Source organism: Rhinatrema bivittatum, chromosome 2 (assembly GCF_901001135.1).
Source record: "Rhinatrema bivittatum chromosome 2, aRhiBiv1.1, whole genome shotgun sequence".
In the NCBI taxonomy this organism is placed as follows: Eukaryota; Metazoa; Chordata; class Amphibia; order Gymnophiona; family Rhinatrematidae; genus Rhinatrema; species Rhinatrema bivittatum.
This window is the reverse complement of record NC_042616.1, coordinates 768,277,817-768,294,518: the sequence shown is the minus strand read 5'-3', so window position 1 is coordinate 768,294,518 and position 16,702 is coordinate 768,277,817.

Below are 16,702 nucleotides of genomic sequence, written 5' to 3'. Positions count from 1 at the left end.
TTGGCTCTGATAAGGCTGGAGAGAACACACATTAAGAGTTGGTTGCTATAGTTACCATATGTTTTTTTTGTTTAGCAATATACAGTTATAGATTTCAATGACCCATAGTCTTAAATAGGAAGCATAAATAAATTACATAAAAGTATTTCTCTCATTTATTGGAATCCTCCATTTGTTTTGGGGGTCCATAAATGAAACAAAAATGCACTCATTTGTTGTATTTTAGCCATATGTTTCAAATGAATGCATATCTCTACTTTTTATATGGCTATAAAATGAAAGATAACAGCAAGGGTGGCCCTTTATACTACTGAGACTAGATGTTTTCAATTTTTGTATCAAAGATACGGGTGAGATTAACCTGCTGAACACTTGAATTTGAAATAACAAACATTTTAGCTAATAGTGACATAATTGAACCAAATAATTCCTATATATTTCTAATCCTGAAACAGATTACACTTTAGAAAAGTTGATCACAGTCAAGTTTTTAAAAACTAAGAATTCTGGATTTCTTTCATTTTCATCACCATAATCAAATTATCCTTGAAGACAGCATTCTTTAAGTCTATAAAACCTTTTGTTTGTAATTCTAAATTCATGAGTTCTTCGGAGGCTTTTCCAACTTGGATTGGTGGGATTAAGCCTTCAGTTCTAAAATTCCACCTTTCTCATGAAGGGAATTAAGTCCTGGACCCAAAGATACTTTCAAGTCCAAAATGACCCATCACACTATCTCTAAAATGATTTTCCATGAAGGTTCACCCTTTGAAGATAATATTGAGATCCTCAAAATATCCCCTGGTATTTTTGGTACCTGATTCATTTCACCATATACCTCTGCAGCACAGATATCCACTGCCTCTACTCCTCTCACTAACAGGTCGATCCAGTAAAGTGTGCTCCGTCGGAGCGCACAGTCACCCTGCTCTGGGCGCGTGTTTTCCCTTACCCCTTATTCAGTAAGGGGAGGAAAACACGCGGCCCACCCGCGGCACCTAATAGCGCCCTCAACATGCAAATGCATGTTGATGGCCCTATTAGGTATGCCCGAGCGATCCAGTAAGTAAAATGTGCAGCCAAGCCGCACATTTTACTCTAAGAAATTAGCGCCGCCCAAAGGTCGGCGCTAATTTCTTCCGGCGCCAGGGAAGTGCACAGAAAAGCAGTAAAAACTGCTTTTCTGTGCACCCTCCGACTTAATATCATAGCGATATTAAGTCGGGGGTCCCCAAAAGTAAAAAAAAGTAAAAAAAAAAAAAATAATAAATTTTGAATTCGGCCCGCGGCTGTCGGGCCGAAAACCGGACGCTCAATTTTGCCGGCGTCCGGTTTCCGAGCCCGTGGCTGTCAGCGGGCTCGAGAACCGACGCCGGCAAAATTGAGCGTCGGCTGTCAAACCCGCTGACAGCCGCCGCTCCAGGCCAAAAGGAGGCGCTAGGGACGCGCTAGTGTCCCTAGCGCCTCCTTTTCCTCGTTTGCACCGCGTCAGCTCATTTGCATACTGGATCGCTCGCACCGGCCAAGGGCCGGTGCGTGCGCCGGGAGAGCGGGCGTTCGTCCGCTCTCCCACGGACTTTACTGGATCGACCTGATAGGAAGATGGCTGGAGAGAAGAAAATTGAATGCTGCAGTGCAACTGACTCACTGAACATTCCGCTCAGTGCTGGAAATTCATTTGGCTATGGCCAGCATTGGTCCTGCTTAGCAGTTTCGTAGACTGCTACCCTGATTCATGGAACACCTTGGTTAGGGGAAGAGAGAAAAAATGGCAAGGTTTCTGGCAGCGGTCTGGCATCAGCTGACATCTAGAAAACGTGTCCTGTCCCCAGCAGATGGACAAAATAGCCCATTGGTCTGACGACGGTGGAGCAGGGTCTGTTTCAACATATTTCCAATGAGAGAAAGCGCAGCCTGCTCACTTGAATTTGGAGGCCAAGGCTTGAGTTCCCAGCAACTTCTGGAAGGGCAAAATTCCAACTTTTGTGCAAGTCAAAACTGCAAAAAGCACTGTGATACTTTTGCACCTAAGGAGTAAATTTAAGAAAAAAGTTTCACAGCATTTTTTGGATGAAAGCTTGCTTGCATAATTTTTTCCCTTGCAGAAATTGCAGGAAATGAAAGCGCTGGGCAAAGAAGTACTATTTCAAAATTGTGTAATGTGCTTGCTATAAATGTACCAGTTCACTTAAATACCTAGAAATAAAGGTCAACAGACCATTTCTAGATGATTCATATTTACTGGACTAACGTGGCATATTTAGCTTTTACTGGTTGTACTTCCTCCATCAGGTCAGGAGGATGATGATGCTTGTTTATGCAAATAAACTGAATTCTGGGTTACACTTTCAGTGTTGATTGTCAAAGCTGTAAAGTAAAAGCATTAGAGGAGGTGAGGGGATTGATGTTTTTATCTGTAAAGGATTTTCAGAGGGGTAAGAAAGGGGTAGAAAGCAAACATCAGAATATGCAATTGTAAATGGAAATGCCAAGGAAATTAATATCTCTAGTATCTTCTTTTGTGTTTGTCTCAAAGTGTCTGATTATTTTAACTTCAATGCCTCATATTTCTGGGCAGTTTTGAAATGTTCATATTGTGTTTCTATCAGGTCATAGTCCCCCCCCCCCCCCCCCTTCATAACAGATCATTCATTCTCCTCACATGAGAGTCGTCATGTTCTTATTTATTTATTACTTTTTAATTTATCAGTTTCAGAATAACATAAAGAATAAATTTTGCACAGCAATCAGAGAGATATACAAAAAAGCAAAAAAAAAAAAAAAATCAGCTCACAAAATATATATTAACAAGGAACATTTTTCTCTCTTGATATAGACCTTCCAATTTTAAAAGCCAGACGCGCGCCAAAGCCAGGAGATACATGCATGTCTCGGGCCGACATGCACCATGCGTATTTTAAAAAGCATGCGAGTACGCCCGTATCTCCTTGTCCATGCACAAATCAAAAAGTTTAGAAAAGGGGTGAGGTGTGGGTGTGGTCTGGGCAGAGCATGGGCATTTCTGGAAGTTACCTTGAAATGTGTGCATAGGGGTCCCATACAGCATAATTTTACTTCTACATGTATTAAAATAAAAAAAATTAGGTAAGTCAGCGGGGTTTTAAGGGTCGGGATTAAAAGGATAAAAGGAGACTAAATAACGGGAGGTTTGGAAATCTGATCCGTTAACTGGAAGAAATGGGAACGATCTGGGAAAAAGGGGTTTTGCATCAGCAGGCATTCTTTTTAAAATCATCCCAATTAAACATTATAACTAACATTTACTCGCACACACCCATATAAAATTGCGCATACAGGTACGCGTGTAGAGCCGATTTTATATCATACGTGCATAGATGCGTGTATGTTATAAAATGGTTGCATCTCTAGGTGCGAGCCCGCATACATGTATGCCTGTGTGGCTATTTGAAAGTTACTGCCTTAAAGAGGGAGGAGAACAAAATGAGGAGAAAAAAAAATGAAGAAAAACAACTGTTAGGCTTTAACATGAAATCCAATCCCAACAAAACAAAAAAAAGAATAGTCGAATCTTAAACTATAGGGGGCACAGATATAACAGCCAACTTCCTTTTGTCCGAAAACATTTTTAGCTGTTCTGGTATAAAAAAAAGATGTAACATTCATTTCTCATTTTAATGACACATTTACAGGGATATCTAAGTAGAAACGTGGCTCCAAGAGCCTGAGCTTCTTGATGAGCGCCAAAAATTGTCTGCGGCTATCTTGCTTGGCCCTAGCCAAGTCTGGATATATCCTGACCTGTTGTCCCAGAAAGTCCATATTCATATTTTTAAAATAACTTTTCATTATATTGCTCACATCATGATCTTAACATCTTCCAGATTGGTAGGTAGACACTCTCCAATGGTACATTGTCTTATAGAAGGAGGGGCCCTGAAGAGTAAACCTGCAGTTGTCCTTTCCTTTTTGGAGGCATAATAACAATGCAGGAAACAAGAAAAATGCCTGAAACCAAGAGGCAAACTGGAGTGGTATCAACTCATGCGGCAATCTTGACTCCTTTCCATTATGTTCTTATTTCTAATGTGTTGTGCAGAAAGCAATTTTCAAAGTCATTTACATGGGTCAAATGTAATGTAGCTAACAATACATGTGTGCATAGGTGTCAGATCTTTGGGTGCTGTGAGTGCTTGAGGACCCAGAATATTGTCTCTGGCACCCCTGGGCGGGTGGAACTGAGAGTTCCATACTGCAGGGCCACAGGGGTGCGCATAAAGGAAGTGTTTATATCTCTTTGCTGCGGCTCCCGCTTCCCGTAGCAGCCTATTGGCTGGCTGTGGAATGTCTAACCAATAGAATTAAGGGGGGGGGGGGTGGGGCTGAGATTAGTTGAGGTGTAAGACAGACAGTCTTTGGTATTAGAGATGTGAATCGTGTCCTCGATCGTCTTAACGATCGATTTCGGCTGGGAGGGGGAGGGAATCGTATTGTTGCCGTTTGGGTGTGTAAACTATCGTGAAAAATCGTTAAAATCGTGAGCCGGCACACTAAACCCCCCTAAAACCCACCCCGACCCTTTAAATTAAATCCCCCACCCTCCCGAACCCCCCCCCAAATGCTTTAAATTACCTGGGGATCCGGTGGTGGTCCAGAACGGCGGCGGTCCAGAACGGTCCCCTCAATAGAATCGTGTTGTCTTCAGCCGGCGCCATTTTTCAAAATGGCCGCCGCAAAATGGCGGCGGCCATAGACAAAAACGATTCGACGGAGGAGGTCGTTCCGGACCCCCGCTGGACTTTTGGAAAGTCTTGTGGGGGTCAGGAGGCCCCCCCAAGCTGGCCAAAAGTTTCCTGGGAGTCCAGCGGGGTTCCGGGAGCGATTTCTTGCCGCGAATCGTTTTCGTACGGAAAATGGCGCCGGCAGGAGATCGACTGCAGGAGGTCATTCAGCGGGGGTTCCGGACCGCCGCTGAACGACCTCCTGCAGAAAATCGCTCCCGGAACCCCGCTGGACTCCCAGGAAACTTTTGGCCAGCTTTTGTCTATGGCCGCCACCATTTTGCGGCGGCCATTTTGAAAAATGGCGCCGGCTGAAGACAACACGATTCTATTGAGGGGGCCGTTCCGGACCGCCGCCGTTCTGGACCACCGCCAGATCCCCAGGTAATTTAAAGCATTGGGGGGGGGGGGGGTTCGGGAGGGTGGGGGATTTAATTTAAAGGGTCGGGGGTGGGTTTTAGGGGGTTTTAGTGTGCCGGTTTTCCTGCCCTCCCCCTTCCCCCGATTTTCGATTTTTTAACGATAAATCGGGGAATTGGTATTGTATCGTGGCCCTAACGATTTTTTGACGATTTAAAATATATCGGACGATATTTTAAATCGTCAAAAAACGATTCACATCCCTATTTGGTATGCCCTGAGATGCAGTTAAGTTGAGGAGGGCTGCTGATAGAAGTACTGGAAAAGGAAAAGAAGGTCTGAGAGAGGGGCTGAAAGAATTACTGGTACATGGAGAGCAGAGATGTGCAGAGGCAAAATGTTCTTTTTAGTTCATTTATTTGTTTCATAGGTGGTTTGTTTTTTCGTTTCATTTGTTTTTTTTTTTAAGTCAATGGCCGAAGCAATGCACCTATTTTGAGCTCCAAAATTGGGGTTTTCTAATCAATTCTAATGAAATTCTTGGGTAGACAGCATCAAAAGGAGGCAGAAAACTCCAAGGCACCAAGACTGTAGCAAAGTGGAACTAAAATTGGCCTAAGGCACCATAAAGTGACAAAAAGGAGGCAAGACTTCTCCAAGGCACTTTGAGAGAAGCAAAGCATCAACAAAAGTGTCAGGAATACACCAAGGCTTCAGAAGAGGACATCAGCAACCGTGGCATTTACCTTGATGGTAGCATGAGAGAGGCAAAGTGGCATGAACATCCTAAGGCACCATGAATGGGGAGCAAAGCAGCAAACATGGCATAAAAACCACCAAGGCATTAATAGAGGAACAAAGCACCTCAAAGAGTGGCAAAAACACTTCAAGGTATAGAGTCAGAAGTATAGCAGCAAGGCAGATTGTCATAAAGACCCTCAAGGTGCAAAGTCTGGGGTATTCCAGCAATACTGAGTGGCAGAAAGATTACCAAGCTGTAGGATAAGGAGTATAGCAGCAACACAGGATGGCAGCAAGACCTCCAAGGTGTAGAATCTGGGGTATGGTAGTAAGACCTCTAAAATGGAACATAAGGGGCATGGCTGCAAGGCAGAGCAGAAGCAAGACCTCAAATGTATAGATTTCTGGGGTATTGTAGCAATGTAGAGTGGAAGCAAGGCCCCTAATGAGTAGAGTCTGGAGTATGGTAGCAAGGCAGAATGACAGCAAGACCCCCAACATGTAGCAGAAGGGATATAGCAGCAAGGCAGACTGGTAACAAGACCTACAAGGTGTATAATCTAGGGTATGGCAGCAAGCTTGAGTGGAGGCAAGACTCCTAAGTTGATACATCAGGAATATGGCAGCAAAACAGAGTAGAACCAAGACTCCAAAGCTGCTTTCACTCATCATCTTGCCACATTCATGGGCATTCTAAAAAACTCAGTGAAGGTGGATTGATTTTCAAGAAGACCAACTTTTCAATCATCTTTGTTCTTCCTGGAGGTTACTCTCAATATCATATCATCTATCTTTTCCACCTTCACATTGGAGGCTAGAATACTACTGACTAAAGCTCCCAAATACTCTTTGGCTACTAGCTCTTCACTATCTTCTGATTTAGGGAATCAGATGGCGCCGATTTAGGAAATAAAGATGGCGCCGATGGCCCTTTGCCCTTACCATGTGACAGGGTATCCGTTCCATTGGCCGGCCGCTGTCACATGGTAGGAGCACTGGATGGCCGACCATCTTTAAAATGGCCGGTGCCATTTTTAAAGATGGCACCGGCCATCCAGTGCTCCTACCATGTGACAGGGGCCAGCCAATGGCACAGATACCCTGTCACATGGTAAGGGCAAAGGGCCATCGGCGCCATTTTTAGTAATGCAGCCGATGGCCCGAGAGCGGGAGGTCACTCCCCGTGCCACCACTGGACCACCAGGTATTTTTAAAACCTTTTTTGGGGGTTCGGGATGGTGGGGGAGGGTTTTTTGATTATCGGATCGGGCGCAGCCGATAATCAAAAAACAAATCGGACCGGGCGATAAGAATTTTAAGATTTGGATCGGAACCGGAACTGATCAGATTCCGGTTCCGATTCACATCTCTAGAAAGCAAAGCCTCTGTCTCTTTCTTTTTAATTGAGAGCTCTGTGACCGAAGTGAAGTTATTTTTATTTTTAAAGCTTTCCTTTAACTGTAAGAGAGCTTTTGAAAAGACAAGTTTTCCCTGTAAAATCCAGCAGAGAAAAGGGAGTTTCTTTGCATGTGCTCAGACCTTTCAAAGGGAGGATGCCAACTATTGCTAGTTAAAAAAAATGTTTCACCTAAACTGTCCTCCATCCTGTCTACTTTTTGACTTTTCCTGCCTCAGCTTTGGCCTGGCTGCTATCTCACAAAGGCATTGGTTGGTTGCTATAGTTAATAGTCTCATTGCAGCCCTTTTCAATAGGTCATAGACTTGAATGGGGACTATAAAAAAAGAAAACAACATTTTTTGTTTAAATTTGTGGGCACCTGACATTTGTTTTTGGAATGCTCAAATGAAACAAAAATCAAATACACACATGCTTCTTCTGTCTCACTCCCACCCCCACCCCTGCACACAGACACCCTCTCATACACAAACACACAGGCACCCTCTCACATATATTCACAGGCACACACACACAGTCACTCTTCTATACACTCACTGTCTCATACACACACACACACATGCACCCTCTCATACCCACACACACCAGCCTCTCATACCCACACTCACACCCACACACATATACATACATACCACCACTCTCTCACACACACACAGACACACTGGCTCCCTTTCTGTCAAGCATGCAGACATGCTGGCTCCCACCCGCTTCTACACACACATACACACACACACACACTGGCTTCCTCTCTGTCAAGCACACATATACATGTGTTTCTTTTCTCTCAAGCACAAACACACACACGCTTCCTCTTTCTCAGACACACATGCTTACACACACACATACTCTCTCTAGCAGGCATGCAGGACTTATCCCCTGTCAAAACAGTGTTACACGTGCAGTCTGCGGCAGACCCGCAGCACAGCCCCCTCACCATTCTACAGTGACTCCAGCTTCTGGTTCCTCCTCGCTGGCGGCGGTAGGCTATCAGCTCCGTCCTCGGTCCTCCCCCGGTGCCTCCGGCTCTGCCATAGACCCCACCGTTACTGGTCCTGCTACCACTTCTCGTCGGGCCTCTCCGCATGGCCCGCGGAGAGACACTGCTACTCGCACCATGCCCACCATTGATCCTTAAGTAAGGACTGTGGCGGGAACTTAGCTGTGGCCCTGGATGATGACATCAACTTAGCTGCAGTATTTAAGCTCAGGCTCCGCTCCCTAGTGTTGCCTTTGCAACAGGTCTCCTCGCTAGTCGAGTACTCGTTGCCTCCTAGAGATTTGTCTCATCCCTGCATTCCTGTTCCTTGTTGTTCCTGGTTCCTGTCTCCTCGTTCCTACCTTGCTTCATACTTCAGATTGACTACACGGACTTTGACTTTGCTTTGCCTGACTTTGCCATTCATTCTCTCCAGAACAAGACCTCTGCTTCGCCTGACTACACTACGGCCTATCTCCAGCCCCAGATCTCTGCTTCGCCTGACTACGCTTCGGCCTATCTCTAGACCCAGACCTCTGCTTCCCCTGACTACACTACGGCCTATCTCTAGACCCAGACCTCTGCTTTGCCTGACCACGTTACCGCCTATCCCCAGACCCAGACCTCTGCTTTGCCTGACTAAGCTACTGCCTATCTCCAGACCCAGACCTCTGTTTCACCTGACTACGCTATTACCTATCTCCATACCCAGACCTCTGCTTTGCCTAACTATGCTACTGCCTATCTCCAGACCCAGACTCCTGCTTCACCTGACTACGCTACTGCCTATTTCCAGACCCAGACCTCTGCTTCATCGGACTACGCTATTGCCTATCTACAGACCCAGACCTCTGCCTTGCCTGACTACGCTCTTGACTATCTCCATGATCAGACCTCAGCCTTGCTTGCCACTGCCTTCACATTGCCATCAGCCCTGACTCAAGCCTGCCCTTGGACGCCTCTCTAGCTTACTCCCTGGCCATGGTTTCTTCAGGCTTCGGCCTGTTTTTGCTCGAGTGCCCTCTGTCTGCCTCCGTTCCATTGGCGCCCGAGTTTCCAGGACATTACTCAGTCCAGAGTAAGACTGTACCATCTCTCACCTGCTGTGTCTAGGCTGAACCAACATTTACTTTGACTACACACAGAGGCCCACCTAAGTCCTCCGGCCCCAGCACCCAAAGGCTCAACCCACGGGGAAAGAGGGCTGGTATAAATGAAGCTCCAGCGGCCTCTGTCTATCAGTCCACTCCACCTGCCGACGGTGGGGACCCATAGGTCCTTACCTATGGGTTGCATCATCCCCACTCGGCCCAAGGGTCCACCTCTGATGCAACACACAGGGCCTCCTTTCGTTGGGCTGCTGGGCAGGATGCGATCCCCTGGCAGCCGTGGTGACTCCTGGCTGGAACGTTTCTTCTTCCCGGGTGATGACAAGAGGTTGATTGGTCACATAGTTGCTATCACCCCCCACCTTGTCATCACTGAGGGTGGACCACCCTCCTTGTCCCCCATTAGCATGCCTCTGGGAACAACAGTTACTCACATAAGTTGCTAATTTAAAAGATCTGTGCGTACATTTGACAACTTGCTCAAGTATTTCTAGACCTGCCAACAAACTGGCATATTGTATAGTAGTCACTGGGTTGTGTTCAGGCAAAAAACCAGGAAGGTCTGGATGACTTGGTGAGGGACTGGTTGTACTGGTGGGCAAATTGGTAAATTAATTAAAATCTTGTACATACAAATGCTTTAAAATTGGCCTAATTAGCATGTATATCGGCACTTAAGCGAGTAATTTAGTGAGTAAAATATATGCGTGTATATTTTTTGAATAGGTAGGAAAAGTACACAAATTCAATGCTTGATATATGGGGATTCAATGCTTTGCATGTATTCGAGCTCAAGCATGCATATGTTGTGGGGTAAAAATGTACAATCAATCCCTGCTGTTGGTGAGGTCAAATTTATATATCAAAACACCTCTCTGTACCCAACTTGTATATAAAATTAATAGTGTAGGATAAGGAAGGTTTCATACACCTTCTGCTACATGCATCCGCGGTCTTGTACACAGAATATTCTGAACTGTAATCATTAACCAACCTCCTTCCTACCCTTGATTTTTTTGTATTTTATGTGAAACAAATCCTTTGTGAAAAAAAATGTTTTGTGTCTTGTGCTCATTTAAAAACGACTGTACAGCTCAACCTTCACTACTGCAGCATTTAAACATTCAACGCTATCTGCATCTGTTCAACCGCCGCTGCAGATGCTCCAAACGCCTCTTTTATATCTCAATGTACAACTATATTTTTATTATGAGTTCGCGTTTGGAGCGTCTGCAACGGCGGTTGAACAGATGCGGATAGCGTTGAATGTTTAAATGCAGTGAAGGTTGAGCTGTACAGCCGTTTTTAAATGAGCACAAGACACAAAAAACCTTTTTCACGAAGGATTTGTTTCACATAAAATACAAAAAAATCAAGGGTAGGAAGAAGGTTGGTTCATGATTACAGTTCAAAATATTCTGTGTACAAGGCCGCAGAGGCATGTAGCAGAAGGTGTATGAAACCTTCCTTATCCTACACTATTAATTTTATATACAAGTGGGGTACAGAGTGGGGTAAAAATGTGCATATTTTATAACAGGTGTGTATGCGATAACACACGGATCATGAAATACTATGGTAAAGCTATGCTCGGCCATATATGTGCATATATGCTGCTGCGCACAATTCTTTGAAAGTTATTTTCCCTATCATCTGCATCTAAGTTGTTGTAGGATAATAATGCAAATATTGGGGCAAGAAAACATCCCTGTATTATCAAGAGCCAGGCTTCCAGCGGTGATGAAGGCACAGCAGAGACGGGCTAGTCATGTTGTACGAATGCTTGACAATGTACTGCCAAAAAAGCTGTTCTATTCCTAGATAGTCCATAGAAAAAGGATACAAAATGGTCAGATTAAACACTGTAAAGACTGCCCCAAGTCTCATCTTAAGTGTGTGTGTGTGTGTGTGTGTGTGTGTGTGTGAATGACTGTGCATGTGTGCATGGCAGTGAAGGAGAGTAATGAAAACATGGCATGGCAGGAAAAACTGCCCAATGTATCTTTACCAGATGTTTCTCAGAAGAGTAGAATAATAAATGTACTTCATTTCACTAGTGAACTGGTTTAAAAGGAGCCTTATTTTGCCTTAAGGCAACAATATATTAATCCTTTTGACTCCAGCACTAAAAATGATGTTATAATCTATAATACCTACATCTTTGGCAGTGTTTAAACATAGCAACATTTTTCTTTAATAGACAACCTAAAATGCTAGCATTTTTCAGCATATTAAGTTCATACTGTATTTCCTAGAGCTATAAATCATGGACTATTTCATTTACAAATCGATAGATACTGAAGAGTCAAAGTATTATTAATAAACATCATTTGAGGTAGTTTGTCTGTAACAGTCTCAAGATTTCCCCAAAGATGCAGATTAGGAAAAAAAGTTATTTTTAATTGAAAGGTGAATTTTAAAAGCTTGATGTGTGCATTAATTAGGGGGATGCATGAATATGTCAGGTTTGCACGCACGAGCAGATTTTAAAAGCTGCCAAGATATGCGCATATCTACCGGAACGCGCCCATCTCGGACGATTTCAAGACAGAGAGGGCCGTGGGTGTGGTCTGGGCATGGGCGTGTGAACCTGAGATATGTGTGTAAATAGTTACGCGATCTGGTGTGCACCGAACCTTCTGCCGCACACTCTGGGGCGGATTTTAAAAGGGTTACGCATGTAAGTTACGCATGTAACCCTTAAAAGAAACCCTGCACGTGCCGAGCATATTTTGCATAGGCTCGGCGGCGCGGGCAAGCCCCTGGATGTGCGTATGTCCCAGGGCTTGCAAAAAGGGGTGGGGGTGGGCAGTCCGGGGACGGGGCGTGGCGTGGCCTGAGCCTCCAGGCACAGCGGCCATTTTCCGCTGTGCCCGGGATCGCGGGCCGGCCGTTGGCCGGCGAGCGTAAGTTACGCCTGCTGGGAGGCAGGTGTAACTTCTTCAACAAAGGTAAGGGGGGTTCTAGGTAGGGCTGGGGGGGGGGGGCAGATTAGGTAGGGGAAGGGATGGGAAGGTGCGGGGGGGGGATGGGGTGGAAGGAAAGTTCCCTCCGAGGCCCCTCCGATTTCGGAGGGGCCTCGGAAGGAACGGAGGCAGGCTGCGCGGCTCGGCGCGCACAAGTTGCACAATTCTGCTAACCCTGGATTTTATAACATGCACGCGGCTGCGCGTGCATGTTATAAAATCAGGCGTAGATTTGTTCGCGCCGGGTTGCGCGAACAAATCTGCGCCTGCGCGCAGGTTTTAAAATCTGCCCCAATCTTTTTAAAATCCCCCCCCTCCGGGGTAGAAGTGGCATTTGCACATACTTGTGCATACCCATTTCAAATCTGACACACATTTGCGCATGCATATGCGCACGTATGTTATAAAATGGCTGTGTCCCTGAGCATGTGTCCCAATGTGCACCTGCACGCTTGATTGAAAGTTACTCTGCTTCTAAGTGTTGTGTATATTTTAATAAATTTAAATCATCATAAAAAAGATATGTATTTAATATTAGAATCTCATGGGGGAAAAACCTATAATGCCTTGGCAGGAATTCGGAGTTCTGAGAGAAGTTGGACATCATCCAGTTTCCTGCGATAGTCCATCTGCCTGCAGAAATTCATGTGTATCTTAGCAGAACGTCTCACTCCATGACTCAAAGCATCACTACGGTGATCCTCAAATTGAGCAACCAGGAATCAGAAGGGTTAGAAGCCTTCAAGCCAGGTAGGATATTTCCTCATTTGTTGTTACATGAGCCTAATGTATGCAAATTCTATGCTTTCAGTTCACCCACTCTTGGGACTCGAAAATATTTCCCAGCATAAATTTTTCATCACCGGGGGTGAGGGGGGGGGGGGGTTGGTGGTGGTGGTGAATAAATAAAATCATTCCCTGAATTCTAGGAATGCTGGCAAGTGGTCCCACACATCTTAGCAACACCAATTGATCTCCCTTTAGATGGGGATATAGGCTTGCCACTAATCTCTAGAGTACGCCACATATTGACTTTCCTAATGTCAACAATCTCTGGAATATGACAGATAATGTGGAAAGGAGCATGCTTACAGAGTGGCATCAGCTTGAAGAAAGGACAAGAATGCAAAAATGTATGCCTACACTTCAGTCTGCTTGGTTATTTAAATATTTTCTCAAACACTTACACAGCCCAGCTCCATAGCAAATACTGGTGAAAATATAGGGCCGGATTTTAAATGCCCTGCGCGCGTAAATCTGGCCGGATTTACGCGCGCAGGTCCCTCGCACGCCGGCGCGCCTATTTTGCATAGGCCGCCGGCGCGCGCACAGCCCCGGGACACGCGTAAGTCCCGGGGCTTCGTAAAAGGGGCGGGGAGGGGGCATGTCTGGGGCGTGTCCAGGGTCAGGGGCGGTTTGGGGCAGGACCAGGGGCGTGGTGCCAGCCCGGGGGTGTGGTCGAGGCCTCCGGACCAGCCCCCGGGTCAGGTGATGGTGTGCCAGCAGCCCGCTGGCGCGCGCAGATTTACACCTGCTTTCAGCAGGCGTACATCTGCCAAAAAAAGGTAGGGGGGTTTTAGATAGGGCCGGGGGGGGGGTGGGTTAGGTAGGGGAAGGGAGAGGAAGGTGCAGGGGGGTGGAAAGAAAGGGAACAGGCAGTGCGCACCGGGCTTGGCGCGCACAGGTTGCACAAATGTGTACCCCCTTGCGCACACCGACCCCGGATTTTATAAATTACGCGCGGCTACGTGCGTATCTTATAAAATCCAGTGTACTTTTGTTCGCGCCTGGTGCGCGAAAAAAAGTACGCGCTCGCGCAAAATTATAAAATCTACCCCATAGTATGATAAAGGTTATAATGCATTGTATAAAGTATTATACTATGCAGATCAACTTATTTTCCCAGCAGAGTTTTTAGAATATATGGAAAGGGGAAAAAAAACTTGTGCTAAATTTTGCCCCATAGTTAGCATTCCTGAAGCACAACACTATTAGGATTTCTTAGATCTCATAAAATAATTATGTGGTAGATTTTCAAACCTACGTGTGGGCATAAATGTGCGCGTGCTACCCGGCGTGCACACATGGATGCACGATTTAATGACATGCGTGCGCAGGCAAAAGGCCACTGTGCCGGAGGCTTCTGTCCCCGCCCCTTCCCCACCCCCTTTTTTAAAGCCCTGGGACTTAGACACGTCCCGGGGCTTTACGCGTGTAGAGGTTTTAAAATCCAGCCCTATATGTGAAGTTTTGAATTTGCAAAATTATTCTTGTTTCTTGAGCCAGAAAAAGTACCTACAGAAATAACATGTGCAAATCTCTGTGGGGACATTTTCTGAGGAAATAATCAAAGCCAAACTGACCGCATAGGTTTGCTTTCAATATTGGTGCAAACCCTGTGGGTAAGACATTGATGGGATGGAAGCAGTTCAGAAAATGATTGTGAAAATTGTACAGGTCCTATAAGAGAATTCCTACACGGAGAGAATTAAGGAACGGAAAATGTACTCACACGAAGAAATAAGGTAAAGAGTAAATATGAGAGAAACATTCAAATATTTAGCAGACTTCAATAAAGCACAATAGGGTGGCATTTTCCATAAAAAAAAAAACCCCATGACAGAATGTATACGTAATTGGGGCAGATATAGATGGTGGTGGTAAAAACAGGGGTGGAGAGAGGCTGGGTAAAAGAAGTGAGGGCCTGGATATTGATTTAGGTTTGGAAACTTAAATGCTTATCTGCAAAGACCGATAAAGGATGAAAACGAGAAGATGACAAAACTGGCTTGGCTCAGAAGTGAGATTCTGCTGGTTGTCATGCTTACATGGCTGATTCTTACCTAAAAAGGTGAGCGAGTAAAAGCCTTTGAAATGAGATCTTTTACAAAGATGATTCATATTTCTGTGATACATAGCTGATCCATTTTATGTATGTTTTATTTTGTAAACCGCCGTGATCATATTCTGAAATGACGGTACATGTAAATGCCTGTAAATAAAATACTATTTTATAATGATTTGCTGACCCGCTTAGAAAGATGGGCATTTTCAGATTCATGCTGTACTCCGTGTAAGAACCAGCCCATTGTGAGTTGGAGAAGACCTGCTAGAGCGTGAGCGGCAGGTGATACCGGGGGAGAGGCCCTTGCCACATGCTCCCCTCAGACCGCTGGAAATGACTGCTGCTGCCTTGCTGGAACAGTTCCTGCTCCTGCCCGCCTTTCCGCGTGTGTGTTGGCTGCGCCCCGCCAGCCGATATCATCACAGGGCAAACCTGACAAACAGTCTGCTCTGCTCTTGATGAGGCGAATGAAATATTTGTATTTTGGCGTAGCAGTTCGGGTGGGAATTTTATTTGGATATCAGCCATCCTGACCTCTTGGGTGGGTAGTTATTGCTTTTCTGATGTGTTAACGGGTGGCTTTATGCAATATGCCAGCAGCGCACCTCATGAGCACAGTCTCCAGCCCAGTTGGGTTGCAGTTGGCAGGATAATATTAGCTGGAATCTGCTCAAGAATCAGAGCAAACTTCTTAATAATTATCATCTTAGTTTTGCAGAAAAACACAGCAAGTGATTGTATAGTGGATTTTTTTTTTTTTTAACATAAAGGAAAGCACCCAAATGGAAAGAAAGGAGACAGAGAAGTTAATCAGCTCATCTTACCTGCTCAGAAGTAAGAACAAACTTAGGCCTAGATTCACAAAGCCATGAATTTTTATCATGGGAGGAGTCCAATACTGGGGGCAGGCACGTAAAATTTTGCTCCTTCCTGACAAAATATTGCGGCAGTATCGCTGTATACTTTTGTCTTGCAGTTAAAAAAATCAGTGAGACAAAAAAAATGTAGCAGAGGCCTTGAAAACATGCGATGGTGGCCCCCTACACACGGGGCCACCATTGCTTTAAAGGGCCTTGTGGTCCTCCAAAGTGGACAAAAAGCCACCGGGATATCCATGTGGTAGGGGCAAAGGCCAGTCGGTGCCATTTTGGAAAATGGCACTGACTGGGGCCTGGGACTAGGAGGCACCCCGGGCTCTCTCTTATCCATCAATAAGTAAAGGGGGGGGGGGGGGCAAGGGAGGTCTGGGATGAGAGGCCATCAGGTTTTTTGGGGAGGTTGGGGGAAGGGGCCCTACTTAGCTTTACATTTAATGGAAAGGAGGGCCAGGCTGGGGGCAGCTCTTAGGGGTGAGAGGTTTTGGATTAAGGATGGGGGGGGGGGGGGGGGGGGGGGGGGAGGTCAGCTATTTGATCGAGAGGGGTGTTCGGATTGAATGGGAGAGGTGTAGGCTGGGGGGATGGGACATTGTCATGTGGCCAGTATCTTTTATTATCCTTTTTTTTTTTTTTTTTTGCCAAGTCACCTT